The sequence below is a fragment of the Neolamprologus multifasciatus genome, chromosome 15 (genome assembly GCF_963576455.1).
Source record: "Neolamprologus multifasciatus chromosome 15, fNeoMul1.2, whole genome shotgun sequence".
Lineage (NCBI taxonomy): Eukaryota > Metazoa > Chordata > Actinopteri > Cichliformes > Cichlidae > Neolamprologus > Neolamprologus multifasciatus.
This window is the reverse complement of record NC_140453.1, coordinates 26,717,661-26,741,728: the sequence shown is the minus strand read 5'-3', so window position 1 is coordinate 26,741,728 and position 24,068 is coordinate 26,717,661. Positions and strand designations below refer to the sequence as shown.

General features: G+C 40.4%; 1 long non-coding RNA gene and 1 pseudogene across 2 annotated transcripts in view; one reads left to right on the top strand and one right to left on the bottom strand.

Moving 5' to 3' along the window:
- The window catches only part of LOC146502259 (uncharacterized), a 172,723-nt gene that overhangs the window by 38,048 nt on the left and 110,607 nt on the right, over positions 1 to 24,068 (top strand). The gene's annotated exons all lie outside the window — the stretch shown is intronic.
- The window catches only part of LOC146502267 (NACHT, LRR and PYD domains-containing protein 3-like), a 31,289-nt pseudogene continuing 18,775 nt past the window's right edge, over positions 11,555 to 24,068 (bottom strand). The window contains exons 6-11 of the transcript XR_014869464.1: positions 16,903 to 16,981; positions 16,561 to 16,789; positions 14,552 to 16,355; positions 14,027 to 14,481; positions 13,429 to 13,475; positions 11,555 to 12,765 (exon numbers count right to left, since the gene is read on the bottom strand). The product of XR_014869464.1 is annotated as an NACHT, LRR and PYD domains-containing protein 3-like (transcript). The remainder of the gene's footprint in view (positions 12,766 to 13,428; positions 13,476 to 14,026; positions 14,482 to 14,551; positions 16,356 to 16,560; positions 16,790 to 16,902; positions 16,982 to 24,068) is intronic.

Genomic DNA, 24,068 nt, shown 5'->3' with positions numbered 1-24,068 from the left:
CATTACTCCCATCTTATATTCTTTACATTGGCTCCCAATAGAGTTTAGAATTCACTTTAAAATTCTTGTTTTAACATACAGAGCACTAAATGGCCAGGCTCCAGATTACTTATCCAAGCTTCTTATAAAATACACTGCTGCTTGTCATCTCCGCTCACAGACTCAGAGTCTCTTAGTTGTTCAAATGTAAATAATGAAAACATTATTTACATTTGATCTTTTACATTGTATATAATGTCTATTGATTTTATTGTTTATTTTAATATTTGTGTACAGCGCTTTTTGATTGTCTGTCTGTGAAAAGCGCTTAATAAATAAAGTTTACTTACTTACTTACTTACTTACATTCCCAAAATGCGCTGGCATAATGTCGGGTCAGCATGAGTACAAGCATTTTTTTTTTATTTTTTATTTTTTGCCGATGCCACCCCCCACCACGATGCCGCCCTGGTCAACCGCCCGTGTCGCCCATATCAAAAACCGCTACTGGATGCAGCTCAGAAATCTGCACTGTCATGAACAAAAACTAACTTTTTAATGATTTGTTGGGTTAACTCTGTGAGGTCCAAAATATCATTGGACATTTTTGGCTACTTTTGATTTTACATTTGTATTTCACCTTCATATTGTTTTATTTTATTTTTACTTTTTTCCTTGCTTTGCTTGATATCATTCTTTTCAGCACAACATCACATGTCTGAATTTACAGATATTTTTTCATTGACATACTGTATTAACACAACTGATCTGAAATCACACAAAAACGAATTCTAGTAGTAGTTATATTTCCTTTTTACTGTAAAAAAACGCTCATAACTTGAAATGCAAATATTAATTGTAAATTTAAAATTTTTTAAAGTTGCATACAAGGGGGCAGAGATAGCTAAGTAGGTAGAGTGCTGGCCCCATGATCAGAAGGTTGGGGGGTTCAATTCCCCTGAACAGCTTCCCTGAGGTACCCCTGAGCAAGGTACCGTCCCTACACACTGCTCGCCAGGCGCCCAATGGCTGCCCACTGCACTGAGTGAATGGGTTAAATGCAGAGAGGAATTTCCCCACGGGGATCAATGAAGTACACTTTCTTTCTTATTTATCTAAAAATGCAGCCAAAGCATCTGGTGTTTGTTTTAGTTTTTTGTTGTTTGTTTGGTTTTTTGTTTTTTGTTTTTTTTTTGGGGGGGGGGGGTTGTTGTTTTGTACAACCATCTAAAAATACTACTATAACTAAAATGAGAGAACATTCAGGTGTCATAATAGGATGCCCCACAAATGATTTGTGCCAGTAAAAAAAAAAAAAAAAATTATTAAACCCCGATTCTTTTGTTCCCATGATAGAACAGAGAAAACCCAATTCATAGTGGTCAAAACATTTTATATTTCTTTTTATTCAATCATCTTCCGGAAGAGAGAGCCCTGCACAGCCCAAACGCCAGTTGCAGGATTTCTAACTTTAGAATCATAAACTGTGCCTCATATAGGTTTTATTTTGGTACTTTACACGTCACACAGTTTCAAACATTGCTTATATGGCAAAGTTCCTCTTTTCTGTGTCTTATCTATTAATATGCCTGTGCACTAAAACTTCCTGTTTTTCAGTCTGGCTGAGCACTTAGTTTGTGAGTCAAAAGTGGCCTTGCTCTACAAGCCTTCACTATAAAGCAGGGGTCCCCAAACTTTTTCCACTGAGGGCCACATAACTTTTTCCTTCTCTGATGGGGGGCCAGGGTCAGTTTGTAACAGAAAAAGTGTGACGATCGCAGGTTTGCCGAAATGTAAACATTTATTGTTTTCCAGAAAGCCACACATAACCAAATATTAATAACCCTTTCCAAGATCAAATAACCCTCTCTGGGTTCTTAACAGAAGAAATTAACTTAGGAAATACTTAATAACACTATTTATGACATCAATAAATAATCAAATAACCCTCTCTGGGTTCTTCACAGAAAAAAAGTCAGGAAATATATAATAACAGTATTTCTGAAATCAATAATAACCAAATAACCCTCTCTGGGTTCTTCACAGAAAGAAAGTTTCTGTTGTGCCATGCACAATCTTACGCTTCAGTTGTCAGAGCAGAATCTCTTAAATGACTCATATGAGCAGTCTCTCAAAGTTCTTGTGTTCTTTCCTTATTGTCACAATGGCCACGGGCCGATAGCTAGATCGGACTCGATTGCAGATAACCACAACAGAGACGGCTCAACGTTTTGCAGTGTTTATTATTTAGTCAACAAGTGAATATGTGGCAGGGTGTCGCTAATGATGTAACCGTGTGACCGTGGGGGTGAACGGGGGTCTAGCAGGTTGCGATGGGAACGGAGCGGTTGCGTTGGTGACCAGCGTGAACCTCGCTTTGAGGGAGAGGCAGCGATAGTCCAGGGGAGTAGTGGAGAGGCTGGCAGACCTGAGTTCCGCTGTGTCCAAGGTGGTGAGTGAGGCTGGAGGGCAGGCAGGTGAGGGTCCTTGTATTTTTCCTGAATATGAAGATGATCCACGGAGAGCTGAGGTTGAGGGTGATAGCAAAGAAGGTCCAGGGAATCTGAAGCGCATGAAACCAAAGTTAACAAGGACAAAGTGGCAAGAGTAGTGATGGCCCGCTTGAAGCTGATGCTCCGTTGCGTGTGTCAAAAAAATCAACACACTGCTTCAGAAGCACTGTGTCGAAGCTTGATTCGTTTGGCCAGAGTCACGTTATCAGTGACGTCCGAAGCTTCATTTAGAGCCTAACTGCTTTGGTGTCTAATTCAATGGTTTATAAGTGAATCATACGCGGGATTTGTGGTGTTTTGATGGTGACAGATATATATTTATATATAAATATATATATAAATATATAAATATATTTTATTGTTTAATTAATCTGAAAATGTTAGTCTGTCAAATGTGCAGCAATTTAATCTATTTTTTCTCTTTAGCTGATAGTTTGTGGGGCCCAGATAGACTGTATAACTGCATCTCTACCAGTTTCTCTGCACTCCAGCCTCATCTGTGCCATGTGAAGGGATTTTCCTTAAGGCAAGAGAAATGATCTCCACGAAAAGGAACAGGTTCGGCCATCGCACACTAGAACAAATTCTCTTCTTAAATAAAAATGAAAAAGGGTTACTTTAAATGCATCATGTTTTTAATTTGCAAGTTCATAAGCATTTTCCCTTTCCATTTCACAATCAATTCTACACCCAGGTCAAAAATATGTCTAGGAAAATTTCCCTAATATAATATTATTTATAAATATACCCATCTAGCACTTGCACAAGTGCATGGAGGCAGGACTTCACAGCAGAAGCATACTCCATAATGTGTTGTACATTATTATATGTATATTATATCTAATGTGGTATTTTTCAATTATTGTATTTACCAACATCAAGAAGTCACAAGCAAAGAAAGACCACACCATAGTGCATGTTTGAACAAGAAGAGTTTACTGGTCAAGATTATTTATTAAACAACTAAACCACATTTTTTTAACCCCCCAAAAATACACGTTCAAAGCAACACAACGGAGGCCCAATATCAGACAGAATTCCACTCTGTAGAGTGAGCAAATGAAGCGGTTGGTTTTATTTTGTGGAATCAAGCTGGTCTTCATATTTTTGGCCACCAGATGTCACCAGAGAGGACTGTGTTGAAAAGCTTCAAGTAATGAACCGTTCTTCAATACAAGCTTCATTTGGCCATCACTAGGCAAGAGCGTAAAAAGCCATCGAGTCAATACCAGCGTGAGGTCATTGACAAACTGGCAGTGAAGGAGAGTCTGAGGGGGCCTTAAATCCTCAACCTGATTGCCCTGAATCAGTCTCAGGTGTGCAGGACTGCAGCAGGGATGATGGCTCCGCCCAGGGGTGGAGACCAAGGAACTCAGGTGCCTGATGGAATTTTCCAGTCGAGTCTCCAAATCCTGACACCTTATAATCCAGTTTTGTAGGTTCCAGTAGGATAGCCTAGTAGACACCACTGTTTGCTCTCTCTCACCAACTTCCCTCTGAAAACCACAAAGCAAGCAGGCTGAGAAACCGAACTAAGTGATACAGCACCTACACAGCACAAAACATTTTCACAAGCTTTTTTCAATGGTTGTGGAGATGGATTTTATCCCAGTAGATTTTATTATGATTATATTTGTTTATACTCAGAATAACTCATTCAAGTCACAAAAGTGAGCTTACCTATGTACTGTATGTTCATCAGTGTGAACTGTGGGCCTGCATCTGGCTGGTGAGAAGTTGAATCTCCGGTTCCATTCTAGTCACAGCCAGTCTCAAACACTGATGCAGATGTTCATCTGTCAATCTTGATCTCATCGGAGTTTTCATGAGTTTCATGCGTGAAAAGGTTTGCTCGCAGATATACGTGCTGCCAAAAAGTGTGGACATCTTCATTGCGTGTTTTTTTATGTTAGGGTACGTGTCATTTGGGAGGGCGGCATAGAAGTCAAAGAGACTGTTGGGCTTGAATGCGTCTTTCAGAACATCAGAGTTCTGTAACTTGGCCAGCTCAAATTGATAAAAAGGCTGGGCTTCATCGATGTCGGCAGCAAAGGGGTTTTGGAAAAGACGGATTTCTTTTGCATGAACATGTAGTTGACGGAATCGCACACTGAACTCCGCCTTCAGCATTTCCAGTGCTTCCACACACTTTTCAGCTGGGAACAGGACCGCTGGGTTCTCTGCAGAAAGGTTTTGGGTAGCAGGGAGATGGGTGAAGTTGTGCTTTTTCACTTGTTCCAAAAGCAGCGCTAGTTTCAACTCAAATGCTTTTATGTGGGAATACATGTCGCAAATGAGTTTCCCCTGGCCTTGTAGCTGCAAGTTAAGGCCATTCAGCATTTCCGTCATGTCTGTTAAAAATGCGACGTGCCACTTCCATTATGGGTCGATCAGCTCTGGGACCGTTTTGCCTTTTGAATGAAGAAATGCGTTAATTTCGGGTAGCAGCTCGTAAAAACGCCTCAAAACTCTGCCGCGGCTCAACCATCAGACCTCTGTGTAGTACAGCACATCTCCGTACGCAGATTCCAGTTCAGACAGGAATTGTTGGAACTGCCTGTGTTTAAGTCCATTTGCTCTGATGAAGTTTATGCATGATACCACAGCCTGCATGACAGAATCCCACTTCAACACTTTGCAGCAAAGTGCTGGTGAATTATGCAGTGGACTTGTAGAGGGGCGGTGAGACCCCGTTCTTCCATCTCGCGGTTCATGCGTCCTATTAGGCCCCGAGATGCGCCCACCATACAAGGAGCCCCATCAGTCGTGATGCTATCAAGCTTTGCCCAGTCCAGATCCAACTCTTCCATTGTTTGACATACTTTGTCGAAAATATCCTCCCCCGTCGTAGTGCCTTTCAGACTTTGGAGGGCTGCCTCCTCACACATCAAGTTTGCGCTAACTCCACGAATAAAAATAAGAAGCTGTGCTGTGTCCTGCACGTCCATGCTCTCATCCAGTGCTAATGAAAAAAAGTCAAATTCTTTCGTCTTTTGCTGCAGCTGGGCATATACATTACCCCCTATTTCTTCCACGCATCTGGTAATTGTGCTCGCCGATAGACTCACAGCATTAAAGACATCTTCCTTATTGGGACACACCTCCTCCACGACAACATTCAAACATTTCTTGACAAACTCTCCCTCAGTGAAAGGTTTACCGTAGCTTGCTATTAGTTGAGCAACACGAAAGCTGGCCCGAACTGATGACTGGTTCAGCTGAGTTTGGCGTACAAATGCAGTCTGCTGAGCTAACAGTCCACTTTTTAGCTTTGAGATTTTGTCTGTTCACATTTGGCCTTGCAAGCTATCATACTTGTCTTTGTGACGGCATTCATAATGTCGGCGCAGATTGTATTCTTTGAATACCGCCACCGTCTCTGGACAGAGGAGGCAAACAGCCTTTTCTTTGCATTGAACAAAAAAAATAATCGTGTGTCCACTGCAGGTTAAATACTCTGCATTCTGAATCAATTTTTCTCTTACCTAACCTTTTTGCCATTATTCCGTTCGGGGGGGGGGGGTCACGTTCACGTTCTGGGCAAAGTGAGGTTGTAGTAGCAAAAATCTTTTTTTAGCGTGGTTCACAATTCAAATCAAATGAGCTTTATCAACATGAGGAAACATTTCCAGAGATTCAGTCGGGCAGGCCCATTACACCCCAGTGTTCTATGGGTGCATTAGTGTCGATCGCGTGGCCAGACTGAAAAAATAATAATGCATCTCTAATATTGTTCAGGGGGCCAGGTCAAATGTGGAGGCGGGCATTGTGGAGGCAAATACTTGCATTGTTAAAGTATGGGGAAATACCCGTACTTTAAAATATCAAAGATGTACAGCTGCTACCTTTGATTATTTGAGAGTTCATTAACTTATAATAATGATAAATCTGAGCAAAAAGATGTTGTTGAAAGACATTTTTCACAGCAATCTGGTGGAAATGTTTTACTTTTAAAGTATTTGAGACCATTGATAATATTTGTTGTTTTGAATTTAATTGAATGTGATGAATGTCCATCAGACAACCTGATGGACATTCATCACATTCAATTCAATTCAATTCAATTTTATTTATATAGCGCCAAATCACAACAAAAGTCGCCTCAAGGCGCTTCATCAACCAGAAACTCCTGAAAACTCAGATGGATAAGGGAGAACACCTTGTCCTGATACAACTGTCTCTCCTCTACAAAGATCTATGTGAAAACTAGCGCCTGACATGGGGAGAACATACAAATTCCACACAGAAAGAACCCACATAGGCACTGGATTTGAAGCCAGGACCTTCTTGCTGTGATGAAGCAATGCTAACCTCCACACTGCAGCCCAAAGAGGTAACCTCTCCAGTGTATCCAGGGTCTTCCACACTTCATGCTCAATGACTCCTCCTTGAATAACCACCTGATTGTGGTGGAAGGCTTTTTTGCACCCTTTGGTTTTGTCTTAATGCCATCTTCTCTCAGTTTCTTGTGAGAATCACTCATGCCTTTGTCTGCCTTTATGACATATGACATATTTAACAAATGCACAAGCATTCACAATTAAATAAATATCCATGTTGAGCACTGATCACATTGTTGTGTGATTCAAACGACAACTAGTCACAGATGAGACATTAACTAGGAAAAAACAAAGAGTATTCCCAACGTTACCTGATGTTAGCAGCCCTCATCTATCAGGAGAAGCTAACTAATGCTAACTTTGTGCTTAAAGACCAAACATCCCTCTTAAAGAATTTCACTGTTGCAAAAGAGCACTTCATCTGAAGGACAGGTACGCATGTGTTTGTTAGACTCTATAAAGTGATGGTAGGCACTTGAACTGTTATCCCTGACTTTGCCTTGTTTATTAGTCAGCTACAACCTTAATTTGAACTGGGGTTTGCACGATGCTGGCAAGAGCTTAATAAGAAAAACATCATTGGACTTCTGGCGTGGTGCTACAACAAGATGGACGTATAATAGCGAGATCCTCAAGTCGGTTTGGACAAGCTACCTCCTATCAACATAAATAACACTGATACCATCTTAATTAAAGTATGGTTGGAGGGAGAAAGCTAAGGAGTCAGATGATGAATAAAAAAACGACTGACACACAACAGATCCCAGAAGTGACCAAGTCTACCAGACACGAGGAAAAAGACGACAGCGGAGAAACTATGCTAGCTGAAGCTAGCACTGATCAAAATGCTCTGCTACAAGCTCTAACAATGCTCCATACAGAGCTAAAAGATTTTAAATAAGAAATGAGACGCGATCTGGACGAATTTAAAAACGATGTCAAGAAAGTTTTGAAAGAAGACCTTTTGGAGTTTAAAGGTGAAGTTATGCAGGAACTCCAGAGCCAAAAAACCAACATAGCAGAGGCACAAACCCGGATAGCGAACATGGAGTTGGCCTGCTTGGAGATGAAAGAAACGCTACTGGTGGTGGTGAAAAAATACTTGCAGATGCGGGACAAAGTTGTTGATCTTGAGAGCCACTCAAGAAGAAATAATATGAGGATTTACAGGGTGCCAGAGGAAAAAGAAGGAAGATCTGTCATTGAATTTGTTAACGAGCTGTTTAAATGCGTATCCAGCGGGTACACAGAGCATCGATACCAAAATCACCAGCTGTCGCTTCCCCGAGATCAATAATTGTTAACTTTTTGGAGTTTCACGTTAAAGAATTGGTCTTAAGGAAAGCGTGGCAACAGAAGATTTAGATTAACAAGAAAGACATTACTTCGATAACGACTATGCAATAGATGTTATGGAAAAGCGTAAGACATATGGGCCCATAAAAGCAGTTCTGGAGGAGAAGGGGATCTGGTACCAGACACCCTATACAAAGATGCGGGTGTATTGGGATACTGGTCTGGTGATTTACAGCACAGCAGAAGAGGCAGCACGAGACCTGAATCGACGTGGATTCAGGGTGAAAGTGACGACAAAAGCTAACATCGCAGTGGCTGCAGAGGAGCGACTGAACGCAGTGCTACCATGGAAACGTACCGTCGCCAGGATAAAATAGATAAAATACTAGCCTCAGAAATATAAAAAGAAGAATAGATTTTTAAAACAATCCTACTATAAAGTGGGACCAAGGCCAAACAAATTATTGGCAAAACAACTGAAAAAACAACAAACAGATCGGATAATTCACAAGATAAGGGATATAGAAACAGATCAAATAATTTATGACCCTAAAAGATTGGAACTCAGTTTATGAACTACTATAGAAACTTATACAGTCAGCCTCTCTCCGCCGACATCGACCAGATAAAAGCTTTTCTTGAGAAACTGAATTTACCCTCAGTCGGGAAAAATCATAATGACTATCTGACCTCTCCTATCACGGAAACAGATATAGATAAAGCAATAAATAAATTAAAGTCAAACAAATCTCCCGGTAGTGATGGCTTACCATCCTAGTGGTATAAAACCTTTAAAGAACAGCTTATACCACTACTCGAAAAATCATTTAATACACTCGAACATGGTGAAATGCCCCCTTCATGGAAAGAAGCGGTCATAACAGTGATCCCCAAGAAAAAAAGACAGCGAGATTTGTTCAGATTATAGACCCATATCAATACTAAATGTTGATTATAAATTATATACCTCAGTTATTTCTAAAAGATATGAATATTTTATTAGTGATATTATCAAGACCAGACAGGCTTTATAAAGGGACATCAAACCCCAGATAATATAAGGAGAACTTTATATATTATCAGTCATATTCGAAAAAAAGGAAAATGTGCAGCCTTAATAAGCCTCAATGCAGAAAAGGCTTTCGATTTTCTATATCACATACTTGAGAAATTTGGATTTAATGATAAAGCTATCAGATGTATTAAAACACTTTATCAAAACCCGACTGCAAGAATAAGAATAAATGGTAGTTTAACTGAGAGCATAAAATTAGAGCAGTCTACCAGACAGCGCTGCTGCCTTTCTCCTACCTTGTTTGCAATCTTCATAGAGCCCCTTGCACAAGCAATCAGGCAAAATAGAAATCTCAAAGGAATAGAAGTGGGGGAAGAGGAACATATCATTGGACTTTTTGCAGATGATGTGATCTGTTTTTTAGAGGATCCTGACACATCCATTCCCATATTAATTAAGCAACTCGAGATATTTGGCTTTTATTCGGGATACAAGCTTAACTTGAACAAAACTCAGATTTTAACATTTAACTATCTTCCATCCAAAACCATACAACAAAAATATAATTTGAATTGGAGAGCAACAAGAATGAAAAATCTTGGGGTTACCTTATCACAAAATGCTGAGGATTTATATAAACATAATTACGATAAATTAGATAAGGAAATCAAGAGTGATTTGGACTGGTGGGCTACCCTTCCATTAGACATTGGTTCTCAAATAGAGACCATAAAAGTAAGTGTCCTACCCCGACTTCTCTACCTTTTTCAGTCGCAATTCAGACCCATTGACATACCTGAAAAACAATTCAGATTATGGGACAAAATCATTTCCATGTTGATATGGAATGGTCACAGACCAAGAATCAAATTTGATACATTACAAATAACAAAGGATAAGGGGTGTTTGGCACTCCCAAACCTTGAGGCATACTTTCATGCTGCACAAATCAGGCGTATAATTTGTTGGTGTGACAATGATTATGAAGCCAAATGGAAGAATCTAGAAAAATCAGTACAAGGAAGAGAAATCCAAAGCCTTATAGGAGACAGAGAAGAAGCAATAAGTGTAATTAAACAGCTGAATGTAGTCACTCAGTTTACACTAAAAATATGGTTTAATCTGGTACAAAAATACAAACTGGAAAAAGAGTTCGGACTGCTTTGATGGATAGCTTATGATAAGGGTTTTATCCCTGGTTCTATGGACCAAAGATTTAAATAGTGGGTTCCTAATGGATTAACAGTGATATGTACACTAATGAAAGATGGGAATTTTATGAACTTCCAGGAGATCAAACAAAAATATGATCTAAGTAATCAAGATCACTACAGATATTTGCAGATTAGGGACTTTTTAAATAAAGAAGTAAAACTGGGTGTAAATCTGGATAAAAATTCAATAATCAAAACCATAACTGAAGCCTACAATGCAAAAATTTTTAGAATAATCTCAACAATTTACGAGCATATAACGGAGGCAAGAGGGTGTACGACAACATGTGTAAAACTGAAGTGGCAGAGAGAGTTGGGAGGGAACACATCCGATGAGGAATGGTCAGAAATCTGGAAAACACAGCAGTCAACAACATCATCACGTGTCTGGAGATTGCATTACTGGAAAAATGTAATAAGATTTTTTATAACACCCAAAATTAGGAACAAACACACTTCATTACCACAACCCTGTTGCAGAAGCTGTGGAGATGTAAATGTGACTCATTCCCATGTGTTCTGGTTCTGCCCCAAGATCGCAAAATTTTGTGAAGATGTCCATTTAGTTATAAATAAAATTCTGGGTTATACTGTATCCAAGTCTTGTATATTATTATGGTGTCATTACGAGAAATGTGTTGAAAGAAAATAGATACATATTGAAAATTATGCTTGCAGCCTGTAAAAAGGCTATCACAAGAAATTGGTACAAGATAGACCCACCATCGCAGGATGAATGGATCAAAATTATAGACGAAATACAAATTATGGAACAGCTGACTTACAGAATAAAGACTCAGGAAGATCAATATCATCAAAAGTGGGAGAAATGGACTGATTACATAAACTCGATAAAGACCATCACATTGATAATGAAAAACGATCAAATTGTAGAAACATGGTGACCCAACATGTTCTGTATTTCACTTTTTAAATTTATTTATTAATTTATTTCTTTATTTAATTTAATTTTGTTTTGTTGTTACCTCCTATCTCATCTGTGTAATGTTTAAAGAAAAACAATAAAAAGAAAGTAGTAAAAAAAAAGACAGAGAGCTTAATAAGTAACACTGTCATTGTTAATACAGTTAAAACAGCAACTACAAAGCAAAACAAGGCAACTTAGCATGTCAGCTACTAGTTTATTTATTCATTTATCATGAAAAAGTAATTAACCATAACAGCTGGAGTCAAACACTTTATTGTTTCCCTCGTGGAACATTTGATATGTTTAAGATTTATTAATGATTACTGAATGATTTACCATTTTTGGCAGTTTGTAAAACAGCTTTTAACATTACTTGAACTAAACCCTTTAAATGTTTCTTAGATTCATAAAATTGTAACCATTAAATAAATTGTAAATTCATAGTCTTTAAAAATAGTTAATCTTGAGATAAAATAGCATGTCAACAGAAAAGGGTTTAAAATGCAAAGGTTATTATTATTATTGTGTAAACAGTAAACTGTTAAAGTTTACAAAAACATTACAGTTATGCTCCTGCAGTAAACAGCCATAAAATGGGCACTGCCAACTTTTATATCCAACAGCAATGGTGACATTTAAAAAAGTCTGAGCCCTCCAAAGTTTGGCTTCAGCTTGTGATTCTGCACATTTCAGACGTCCCCACATATTTATGTGCTGATATTAGGGATATTAGAGGTTAACAATCAGTGAGTTCGAAGTAAAGTGGTGAGGAGATAATCATGCAAAGCAAAATCACATCACAACATATCAATCCCAGAATATGTGATTCAAAGCAAACAAAAAAGAAACATCATCCACATTCAGCTTTCATACCAGCTTGTAGTTTCTGCCTCTTCTAAACAGTCTAGCTCTACAGACTTGTTAGTACACAAAGGACTCAGAAACACAGAGGAGTCACTGGACCACAGTCCAAACCCAGGATACAGAGGTTCAGTGAATGTGGTGCTGAAGGTGTGGAGGTGGATCAGAGTGTCAGAAGAGACTCCGTAGAAGGACAGAGTGCCAGCAGGACAGTCCACATACACCCCTACTCTGTGAGAGACTGAGGAGGAGGAGGAGGAGGAGGAGGAGAAGAAGATGGGTGTTTCTCTATTGTTGTGCCAGAATGAGTAACCAAAAGCGTCAGAACACATCAGACTCCAGGACTGATCATTTCCCGCAAATTTGCAGTCGGCACTGTTTCCTCTCCTTCTGATGCTTTTGTAACTCACTGATATAAAACTGCCTCCTTTCCACTCAACTTCCCAGTAAGAGCAACCAATCAGCCCATTTTTGCACAGAAGCTGTTTCCACCAGTCAAATCTGTCTGGATGATCAGGATAGGGCTGCTTGTTCTCCACAACGGTCACCTTCATGTTGTTGTCAGACAGTTTGAGTTTTTTATTTATTGAAGTCATGTCCACTTTTAATTCACAGAAATCTGATGGAGAGAGAAACACACAGCAGAGATACAGTTTATCATCTGACATATCTAGTGCCTGTTCTTTCATTATGTTCTGTCATTTTATTTATAAAAAACTTAATATCACTGTCACCCCTCGCACATACAAGGTCTTAAATAATCAGGCCCCATCTTATCTTAATGACCTTATAGTACCATATCACCCTATTAGAGCACTTCGCTCTCACACTGCAGACTCACTTGTTGTTCCTAGAGTATTTAAAAGTAGGATGGGAGGGAGAGCCTTCAGTTTTCAGGCCCCTCTTCTGTGGAACCAGCTTCCAGTTTGGATTCAGGAGACATACACCTCACCAGCTCAGCAACTAGAGCCTGAACTTCAACAGGTAGCAGCCTCCATTCTACGCGTTTATGTTTTCTAGTATTCTATCAGTAGGCTCAGCGTGTGTGACTACTTTGTGTTCATACATAAATATTAAAAGAAAGCTTGTGTGCTCTCATCAGGATAGGGGTTTGTGTTGGGGTATGGTATTGTAGCTCATAGGTTTATACTATTAACTGGTAATTATGTGACGAGCATCCGCTTTCTGGGATTTCCTTACCTGGATTAATGAGCACACATCAACTTATAGCACAGCGATAAAATTTGGATTTTGCTGATTTGTCATCATTTGTCAAACTTACACTTCCTCAGACCAGGTTTTAACCACTGCTCTCCACCATGGTCGAGCCTGGAGGAAGAAACACAGTAACAATGATTTTCTATTCAACATGAGATCTAACTGTTGCACATGAAGCACCAGAGTTTTCCCTGTTCTTCCAAGTTTGACCCAGTTACATTAGGTAGTTATCTTTTATGTGTTCCTTATATCTAATATTTGTAAGTACATTGTTGTTCTAAATCATCTAAGAAAATTATCAGTGTAAGCCAAGACTACTGACAGTGTTCATTAATGTCTGTACGTGTATAACTACTAGAGCACAAAATGTTTTTTTTAATATGCTTCCCCTGGACAGCAGCTATCCACCAATAATGCTGCGAAAACACTGATGCTGCTAAAAGAATCCAAGTCCGCCCAGACTGGGATGTGTGCAAACCAGTTAAACCCTCCAATATGTGAAATATTGTCCCTGGAAATTAAAACTTTGGTTTGTTCTACCTAAAATTCAGAAATACCCAAAATGAGCTCTTCTTTACGATGATGCTCTGAGCAAAAACACATTAAATCAGCAAACAATTAGCCAAAATAGTACTATTTGAGTAGCCATGCTCTGTCCATACCTGAGTTTCCAGTGTGGATCCTTGAGGCCCTGCCTCACTTTCAATTTTCCTGGATGATTGTAGCGAAGGTCAAGCACTTTCAAGTGGGAATGATTTGAGCTCAGAGCTGAGGTCAGGGAAATACAGCCTTCCTCTGTGATTAGGCAGCCTGAGAGTCTGGAAGAAGAAAAATGCCACAAAATGCCACAAAATTCAAGACGTTAAAAGACCAAATCATACAATTAGAGAATAGAAGAACCAAACAGAACTCAGAACTGTCTGTAACTGTTGAACAACTGCCATCCTGACCTCAGAGTTTACAGTTTGGACTCATCAGACCAGCAGAAAGAAGTTTAACTCCTGAATCTTGCAGGTTGTTGTTACTCAGGTCTAGTTCTCCCAGAATACATGTTTCTGAGCTTAGAACCGAGGACAGAGCTTTGCAGGTTCTCTCTGACAGGTTACAACAACTCAACCTGAAAAACAACTAAAAATGAGCAGCTTTGTTCTATAAAAAGTTGTTGTTTTATTCATAAATCCACTTACAGGGCTTTCTTGGCGACTTTGACCACAGGCAGCAGCCCCAGAAGAGCCTCCTCTGATGCAGAGTATTTCTTCAGGTCAAACACATCCAGATCTTCTTCTGAACAAAGCAAGACAAATACCAGAGCTGACCACTGAGTAGGAAACAGTTTATCTGTGGAGAGACTTCCTGAACTGAGGAGCAGTTGGATCTCCTCCACTAGAGAACGATCATTCAGTTCATTCAGACAGTGGAACAGATTGATCATTTTTTCTGCAGACAGATTCTTTCTGAGCTTCTTCTTGATGTAGTGGACTGTTTCATGATTACACTGTGAACTACTTCCTGTCTGTGTCAGAAGGACTCGTAGAGTGGTCTGATTGGTCTGCAGCGAAAGACCCAGAAGGAAGCGGAGGAACAAGTCCAGGTGACCATTTGGACTCTGTAAGGCCTTATCCACAGCACTCTGGTGGAGATTTTTCAGTTTAGGTTTGTCTTTAAATACTTTGGACATCTTAGATATTGTTTGCTGTTTCTCCAGTAGATTTACTCCAGAGTTAATGAAGGTCAGATGGACATGAAGAGCAGCCAAAAACTCCTGAACACTCAGATGGATGAAGCAGAACACATTGTCCTGATACAGTCCTCTCTCCTCTTTAAAGATCTGTGTGAACACTCCTGAGTACACTGAGTTTCCTCTGATATTGATGGCACACTCTGTCAGGTCTGATTCATAGAAGATCAGATTTCCTTTCTGCAGCTGATCAAAAGCCAGTTTTCCCAGAGACTCGGTCATCTTCTTGCTCTCTGGACTCCAGTATGGATCTGTCTCAGCGCCTCCATTATATTTGATCTTCTTCACTTTGGCCTGGACCAACAGAAAGTAGATGTACATCTCAGTCAGGGTCCTGGGCAGCGGTCCTCCCTCTCTGGTTTTCAGCACATCCTCCAGAACTATAGCAGTGATCCAGCAGAAGACTGGAATGTGGCACATGATGTGGAGGCTTCGAGATATCTTGATGTGGGAGATGATGTTGTTGGCCTGCTTCTTATCTTTGAATCTCTTCCTGAAGTAGTCCTCCTTCTGTGGGTCAGTGAATCCATTGAGCTCTGTCACCATGCCAACATACTCAGGAGGGATCTGATTGGCTGCTGCAGGTCGTGTGGTTATCCAGATGTGGCCAGATGGAAGGAGTTTCCCCCTGATGAGGTTTATCAGCAGCACATCTACTGAGGTGGACTCTGTAACATCAGTCAGATTTGTAGTTTTGTGGAAGTCCAGAGCAAGTCGACACTCATCCAGACCATCAAAGATGAAAACAACCTGGAAGTCTTCAAAGCTGCAGATTCCTGCTTCTTTGGTTTCAGTAAAAAAGTGATGAACAAGTTCCACCAAGCTGAACGTTTTCTCTTTCAGCACATTCAGCTCTCTGAAAGTGAATGGAAACATGAACTGAATGTCCTGGTTGGCTTTGTCTTCAGCCCAGTCCAGAGTGAACATCTGTGTTAAGACTGTTTTCCCAATGCCAGCCACTCCCTTTGTCAGCACTGTTCTGATTGGTTCATCTTTTCCAGGTGAGGCTTTAAAGATGTCTTCTTGTCTGATTGTAGTTTCTGGTCTGTCTGGTTTCCTGGATGCTGTTTCAATTTGTCTGACCTCATATTCATCACTAACCCCTGCAGTCCCTCCATCTGTGATGAAGAGCTCTGTGTAGATCTGATTCAGAAGGGTTGGGTTTCCTGTTTTAGCAATCTCCTCTAACACACACTGGAACTTCTTTTTCAGGTTAGACTTGAGTTCATGTTGGCACCCTGGAGCACGGGTCCCTGAAGGATCACAAAATTATGTTATTTTTATAAGTTAATGCAATCAGATAAATGAAAAATAAAGCAATAAAACAGCCTCTCAAGAGGAGTTAAATGGTGCAGATGTTTTGCATCATATTAAAGATGAGCTGAGGTTTGAAATACAAACTTCCACATTGAGATTGTTTAACCTTCCATCATGTCAAAGCTAATAAAAGATTCTTACTGCTCTGAAGATGGTCAGCCAGCTTCCTCTGCTTCATTCTCCTCAGGAAGTGGAGTGTGATATTCAGAAATGCTACTCTGCTACTCTTCCTTTGCTCTTCATCCCCATTCTCCAACATCTCATCATTCTCCCTCAGACTCTCTAAGAATTCTGGGTAATCTGCACTCAAAACTTTCTGGATCTTCCTCAGCTCGGTCTTTACAAAATTGACCATTTTTATCTCCAGCAACTGAAAAGGGAAATACACAGAACCTATAAGCTGATTGCTAAAACTGTTTAGTGTCCAATCAGAATACGAAATGCATCCTTCCATGTCATTGATACAGCATTAACTGGTCTCACCATGAATATGGCGTCCAGGTCTGTTTGATGCTGAAGGACAGACTGACCACTGGGAACCTCTGAGCTCTGCTGGGTAACCCTGTGAAAACATTCAGCTTTAGGAAGTGTACAGTAAAGGTGCACTCTGTGTTTAATGTGAATGCTGGGTTTTTGTTTTATTATTGTCATTTATGCTTATAAATTTATAATCATTTATGCTTAGAAGTATATAAATGTTTGTAGATTGATAGAGGTTTGATCCTTAGCAGTCTGTAAAGACTCTGTGTGCCTTCCAGAGTGTTCTGGCATGCACACACACATGAGTCACGAGAGAGGTCATACCTTCTCTTTCTGATTTATACTATATGAGGACACCTACTCTGTATCTGCTTAAGTATAAGAGCCCTTTGTTTAGGTGGACCGCTGCGCTTCTAGCACCAGCTTTGGGGAGTCGTTCACAGGGTCACATCTTGACTATGGGCTCAAATTGTGGTCATAAATATTTTGTACTTGTAAATCAATTTTGTACTTGTAAATCAGGATTTTTATGTGTAAAAAGAATTTGTGTGTGTGTAAAAAAGATTTGTATGTGTAAAAAGAATTTGTGTGTATGTAAAAACGATTTGTATGTGTAAAAAGAATTTGTGTGTATGTAAAAAAGATTTGTGTGTGGACCCAAAAAATACGTGCGGAACTCTGCACTCAAGTTACAAGTACGAATTCTGACTCCATTTTTCTTCCTTTCAGCTGATTGGCCAATGTCATGTCAATCACAAATTTAACTATCCAATCAGAGAATAGATGGGTTTGGCTGTGGGAGGGGGGCTTTTTTGAACCGCAGGTTCAATTCAATTTTCAATTCAATTCAATTCAATTCAATTCAATTCAATTCAATTTTATTTATATAGCGCCAAATCACAACAAAAGTCGCTTTTGCTGTTGTCCTTGAAGGGTAATACAGTTTGAAGCTGGAGGATCTCTATATAAATATCCGATAGAAGCTAGGTACCCTAACTTTCAGTAGCTGTTGAAAGGATAAAGTTGTGGTATATCAGTGGTTAGAAATACCATTATTTCTTACTGCAAACTTGAAGCGGAAGTGACGGTCAAGGTAAGCGACTCATGTTGTAACTGACGTCAGACGCCGGAGATTTTGGCGGAAAATTAAAGCAAATGGTAGTTTAGATTTGAACAAATTTCTTTAAGCTTCAGTATTACCAAATACACTTATCAATTGTCTCATAACTAACAATATTTGTCTAAATAATCTCCAACACCCTGGAGAACAACGGGGAGAGTTTAGAGGCTCTCCAAGATTATATTGATCAGTGCTTTCAGGATCTCGTGATGAAGAAGGCCCAGAGTGCAGCTTCCCCGGCCAAATCTAAGATGCCGTCATCGAAAAGACAACGCCCGGCAGATTCCCCCGGCACAACATCGCCAGCCGGCAAAGATATTGCCGACATACTGGAGTCAATCGACAAGCGATTGTCCAGTTTCGACGCAAGGCTGTCCCTGGTGGAGATTCTTCACCGGGAATTTAAATGCTTGCGAGAATCCCTGGAGTTCAGCCAGCGGCAAGTGGAAACGCTCGCTGCTGAAAATGCCACGCTAAGGGAGTCGGTGAAATCTCTCACAGAAAATGTTACCCAGCTCAATAGAGAAAATAAAAAAATAAAAGAAACGGTTATTGATCTACAAGCTCGTACCATGCATGATAATCTAGTATTTTCTGGTATTCCAGAAGCCGCTGGAGAGGACGCGGAGACCACGGTAAAAAGCTTCATCAAATCCCACCTGAAGCTGCCGGAGGACACGGTGAAGAACATCGTCTTCGATAGGGTGCATCGCCTCGGCCCCATTCGGGCTACGGCCGGGAGACCACGTCCTATCGTGGCCAAATTCGGCCACTTCAAACAAAAGCAACATGTGAAAAGCCGCGGCAGGGAATTAAAAGGAACGGACTTCAGCGTGAACGATCAGTTCCCCAAAGAGATCCTGGAACGACGCAGGGTCCTCTTCCCAATTCGACGCGGCTTCATCCAGAAAGGCTCCCGCGCTGTCATCGCTGTGGACCGGCTGTACGTGGACGGACAGCTCCACCGCGACCCCAACATCACTCCGTGGCTGTATTAACTTCAGACCAGATAAGAATCCGCTACACCCTTTCCCTATCCACTCACACTAACTTGCATTAACATCTATTTAACTTACCGGTATCAAATCGCATCTTAAGTGTGATTTCATAGCAGTATTAAATCACTCTCCGTCAGTGATTTAATTGGAATGTTTACATTTTCTTTTCTCTTTTCTCATTTTTTTCTCTCTCTTTTCCCCCTCTTGTTTTTATGCTGCTCACCCTCGTCCTTGGTTTCTTTCTTTATTTCTTTCACTGCTTTGATCACCTGCTTCCACACTCATCCACAAACAACATCATTTATTTCGACACTTACTCACTGCACGATCACGCACAGTCATGCGCTCAACGGCAGCACATTTACATCAGTCAGACAGCGCACACAGACCTACAGGATACACACACTTAAGCCAAGCATACTCATATTAGTAAATATGCAAACACATAGTCAGACTTAGGGAGCATCTCGCCACACATTTTTTCTCTCTCTCCCTCTCCTTATTTATGAACAAGTGATGTATTCTCTCCACCTGTCTAAGCGACACACACAGAGTACACCCCTAGTTATGTACAGACATTTATGGGTGCACTAAGATTCATTACATGGAATGTAAATGGAGCTGGCTCCAGAGAAAAGAGGTTAAAAATATTTAACCAACTCAAAAAACTACAGGCAGATGTTGTCCTTTTACAAGAGACCCACAGACCTCTTAGAGGTTCGAATGAACTTAAAACACCTGAGTTTCCTAATGTGTTCTCAGCTTGTTATAATTCTAGACAAAGGGGAGTAGCAATTTTAATCCATATAAAAATTAATTTCACAGTACTCGATACAGTTATAGATCCAGAGGGCAGATTCTTAATCATTAAACTATCTATACTTGATAAAAAGCTATGTATTGTAAGTGTATATGGTCCAAATGAAGAAATGGATAGGCTCAATACAGCAGGAACTCAGCGTAATTGGCAGTCCACAAATATAATCAAACAGTATATGAGCGACTTTGGTCTTTGCGATGCATGGCGCTCCCTTCACCCCACCAGTAAGGAATATACTTTTTTTTCACATGTTTATCACTCCTACTCTCGTCTGGATTATTTTTTGGTCAGCAGCTCACTGCTGAGTGACGTTTCAGACACTGAGATTCACCCTATAGCTGTCAGCGATCATGCTCCTGTATCTTTAACACTAATGCACAAGAATAATACTATGCCAAGTAAAAACTGGAGATTTAATACATCACTGCTTAAAGATGAAGACTTTATTAAATATTTTAAAAAAGAGTGGACTTCATATTTAGACTTTAATGACACTCCCGGAACATCAGCTTCTGTTTTATGGGAAGCAGGGAAAGCTGTGATGAGAGGTAAAATAATTTCTTTCTCATCACATAAAAAGAAAAAAGAAAACAAAAATATTCAGGAATTAGAAAAAACCATCAAATCACTAGAAGAAGCCTACGCGTCCCATCAAGATCAGGAAACATTGAACAAAATACGCAAAACAAAACTAGAATTAAATGAGATAATTGATAAAAAAACAAAATTCTTAGTACAAAGACTACGCTTACAAAATTATGAACATAGTAATAAATCCGGTCAATTTCTAGCAAACCAGCTAAAAATAAATAAAGAAAAAACAACTATATGTGCTGTTCAAGATTCATCTGGGAACACAATATATGAACCGAAACAAATAAACAACATTTTCAGGGATTTCTATAAAACGTTGTATTCACCACAAATAAACCCATCTAAAAAGGAAATTGATCAATTTTTAGACAACATAACTCTCCCAAAATTATTAGACTCTCAAGCAATGGCACTGGATTTGCCACTGACATCAGGTGAACTCCAGGAAGCCCTGATAAGTATGTCCAATAATAAGGCTCCAGGTCCAGACGGCTTTCCTGCAGAATTCTACAAAGAATTCTGGACGATTCTAGCACCAGTTTTTTACAGAATGTTGTTAGAAATCAAAGAAAAGGGCAGACTTCCATCAAATATGAATTCTGCAAACATTAATCTCCTGCTAAAACCAGGCAAAGACCCTGTATATCCCTCAAGCTATCGTCCAATATCCCTTATTAATGTAGACCTCAAAATAATCTGCAAAGCTCTCTCGAAGAGACTAGAGAAAATAACCCCCCTCTTAATTCATCCTGACCAAACTGGTTTCATAAAAGGTAGGCACTCATCAACAAATACACGTAGATTACTTAATTTGATAGACTATTCATACAGTAAAAACCTTGAAACTACAATATTTTCCTTAGATGCAGAAAAAGCATTTGACAGAGTTAACTGGAAATTTCTATTTGCAACTTTACACAAATTTGGTTTTGGATCTTCTTTCATCAACTGGTTAAAAATATTCTATAATTCCCCAACAGCTTGTGTCAGAACAAATGACCAGACATCCTCCAGCTTATGTCTCCTGAGGGGCACCCGGCAGGGATGCCCACTCTCCCCTTCACTGTTTGCAATTTTTATCGAACCACTAGCAGCAGCAATTAGACAGAATTCAGCAATTAAGGGCATAAAATGCAAGAACGTGGAACATAAAATCAGCCTTTATGCTGATGATGTGTTACTCTTTCTCCAAAATTCACAAACCAATATCTCTGGGGTGATTGAATTGATAAACTCTTTTGCAAGAATATCAGATTACTCAATTAACTGGTCAAAATCTACAGTCCTTCCTATTAATTGCTGCTTCCATAATTCCTCTTCTACTCCACTGCAATCGGGAAATATAAAATATTTAGGTATTAATATTTCTCCCAAGCTTGCAGATCTAACTAAATTAAACCATACCCCACTTTTAAAGAAAGTAGAAGGTGATCTGGCTAGATGGAAATGTCTACCCATATCACTCATGGGAAGGGTTGCTGCTATAAAAATGATGGTATTACCAAAAATAAATTATTTATTCTCAATGATCTCAACTAAACCGCCGCAAGATTGGTTCAGATCTCTAGATTCATATATGTCCAAATTCCTTTGGAAAAATAAGCCCCCATGTATAAGCTTAAAAACACTACAAAAGACCAAGGATAAAGGAGGATTAGAACTACCTAACTTTCAGCACTACTTCTTAGCCAACAGACTTCAGTTTATCTCAGGATGGCTAAAACATACCCTCTTAGATGAACCTTGGCTAGATGTAGAACAAGCACTTTGCAATAATCTAGAGATTTCAGATCTACCATTTATCAGCTCAAACATCCAACGACGTGAAGGCTTCAAAAGCATCAACATCAGCTCTTCTCTGACAGCATGGTGGGAGTTTCTGAAGTTGACAGAGTCTTCATTAATCCCATGCAAACGTACACCTATCTGGAACAACCCTGACATATTACAAAACAATAATATGATAAACTTTTCAGATTGGAATGGTAAAGGAATCAAATATGTAGAACATATACTAGAAGGAACAGAATTTATTTCATTTGACAGACTAGTTACACAATATGGGATCAACAAGAAAAGATTTTTAGAATATCAACAAATTAAATCCATAATAAAAAAGAAATTTAAACCGGGTCAAGTTGAACTACAAACACCACCAAGTGTGGTTCAATTTCTTACTCTTAAAACCCCCAAATTACTATCCAAAATATACAGAATGCTTTCTAAAACAGATGAATCAATATCACTTCCTATTGCAAAATGGGAAGCGGATTTATCAGTTAACTTAGACCAAAACTTCTGGTCTCAGATTTGCTTAAAAACCTTTCATCTAATCAGAAATCCCAGTCTTCAATTAATTCAATACAAAATACTACATAGAGTGCACTATACAGGTCATCGGATGTTCAAGATGGGCTTTGCATCTACCAACAACTGCTCACACTGCCAAACCAATTCACCGGACAATTATATCCACGCTCTTTGGTTCTGTGCACCAGTTCAGAAGTTTTGGCGCGAGATATGTGAAGACTTATCAAAGTGTCTGAAATGTAACATTCCAACTTCCCCCTTAGTGTGTTTGTTGGGCAGCTTAGATAATGTCACTTCAGAAAAGAATATAGCCCATATGGTTTTCACTGCCCTTTGCATAGCCAAGAAAACAGTCCTCATGAACTGGAAAAATAAAAACAATCTTAATTCTAACCAATATAGAAATTATCTATTAGATTACATTAGTCTTGATACAGCCTCTGCCACCACATCAGATCAATCGCTCTGGGCTCCTCTGATCAGCTCCATCACCTAGTGGGGGTGGGGGGTCATATTTTGGTCTCGCCTTCACTGTTGTGATTGGTGTGGGGGTAGGGTCAGGCTTAGGGCGTCAGGGGCTTCCCCGGGAGCATCTTCCCGGGGTAGCGGTCATGGCCAATTAGGGGCTCTGTTGGCTCTTAGGTGACGGTTTCCTCGTGGCTACGTGCAGCAGGGCTATGGGAGGGTCTGTGCTGACGGACGGGAGTTACTGACCTGGTAGCCTGGCTGCCCCTGGTTGGGTCCGGGACGGGCCTCCTGGGCCTGGGTCCTGGTCGGTGTGTTGCCGGGGTTGTGGGCGGGTGGGTGTATGGGGGCCCAGGTATAGGGTGCCGCCGGTGCGTCGAGCCACCTGGGGGGCTCTTCAACTGGTGGTGGTGGGGGGGGGGGGGGTTGTCACATCTTGCAGGAGCTTTCCTCTTTCAGGAACTCTCTCTGCAAGAGGGGGAGATACAGGAGAGGTGGAGGAAGATCTCAGCCTGGGCATCTATTGTCTTATGTAGTCTGGAAGATGAGTGGATGATGGGGTGGGTGCAGTTTTCTCTGTGGTGGGGTTGGGTGGACTGCCCCGGGCTCTGTGGGGCCAGGCGGCACCGCTGCACTGGGCCCTGGTTCGGATGGGCCTGGGCCCCCCTTCCCTGGCGGGTCGCGGAGTATGGGGGTGCCTACTGGGGTCAGCGGGGGAGCTGGCCCCAGGGAGGGGTCACTTGCCCCTCCCTTCCTTCCCTCCCCACCTCCAGCTGCCTTCCTCTTCCCGCTCCACCACAACCACCCACACATGCAGGGCCTTGGAGTAGGGGTGTGTCACCAGGGTGCAGAGGAGGTAACC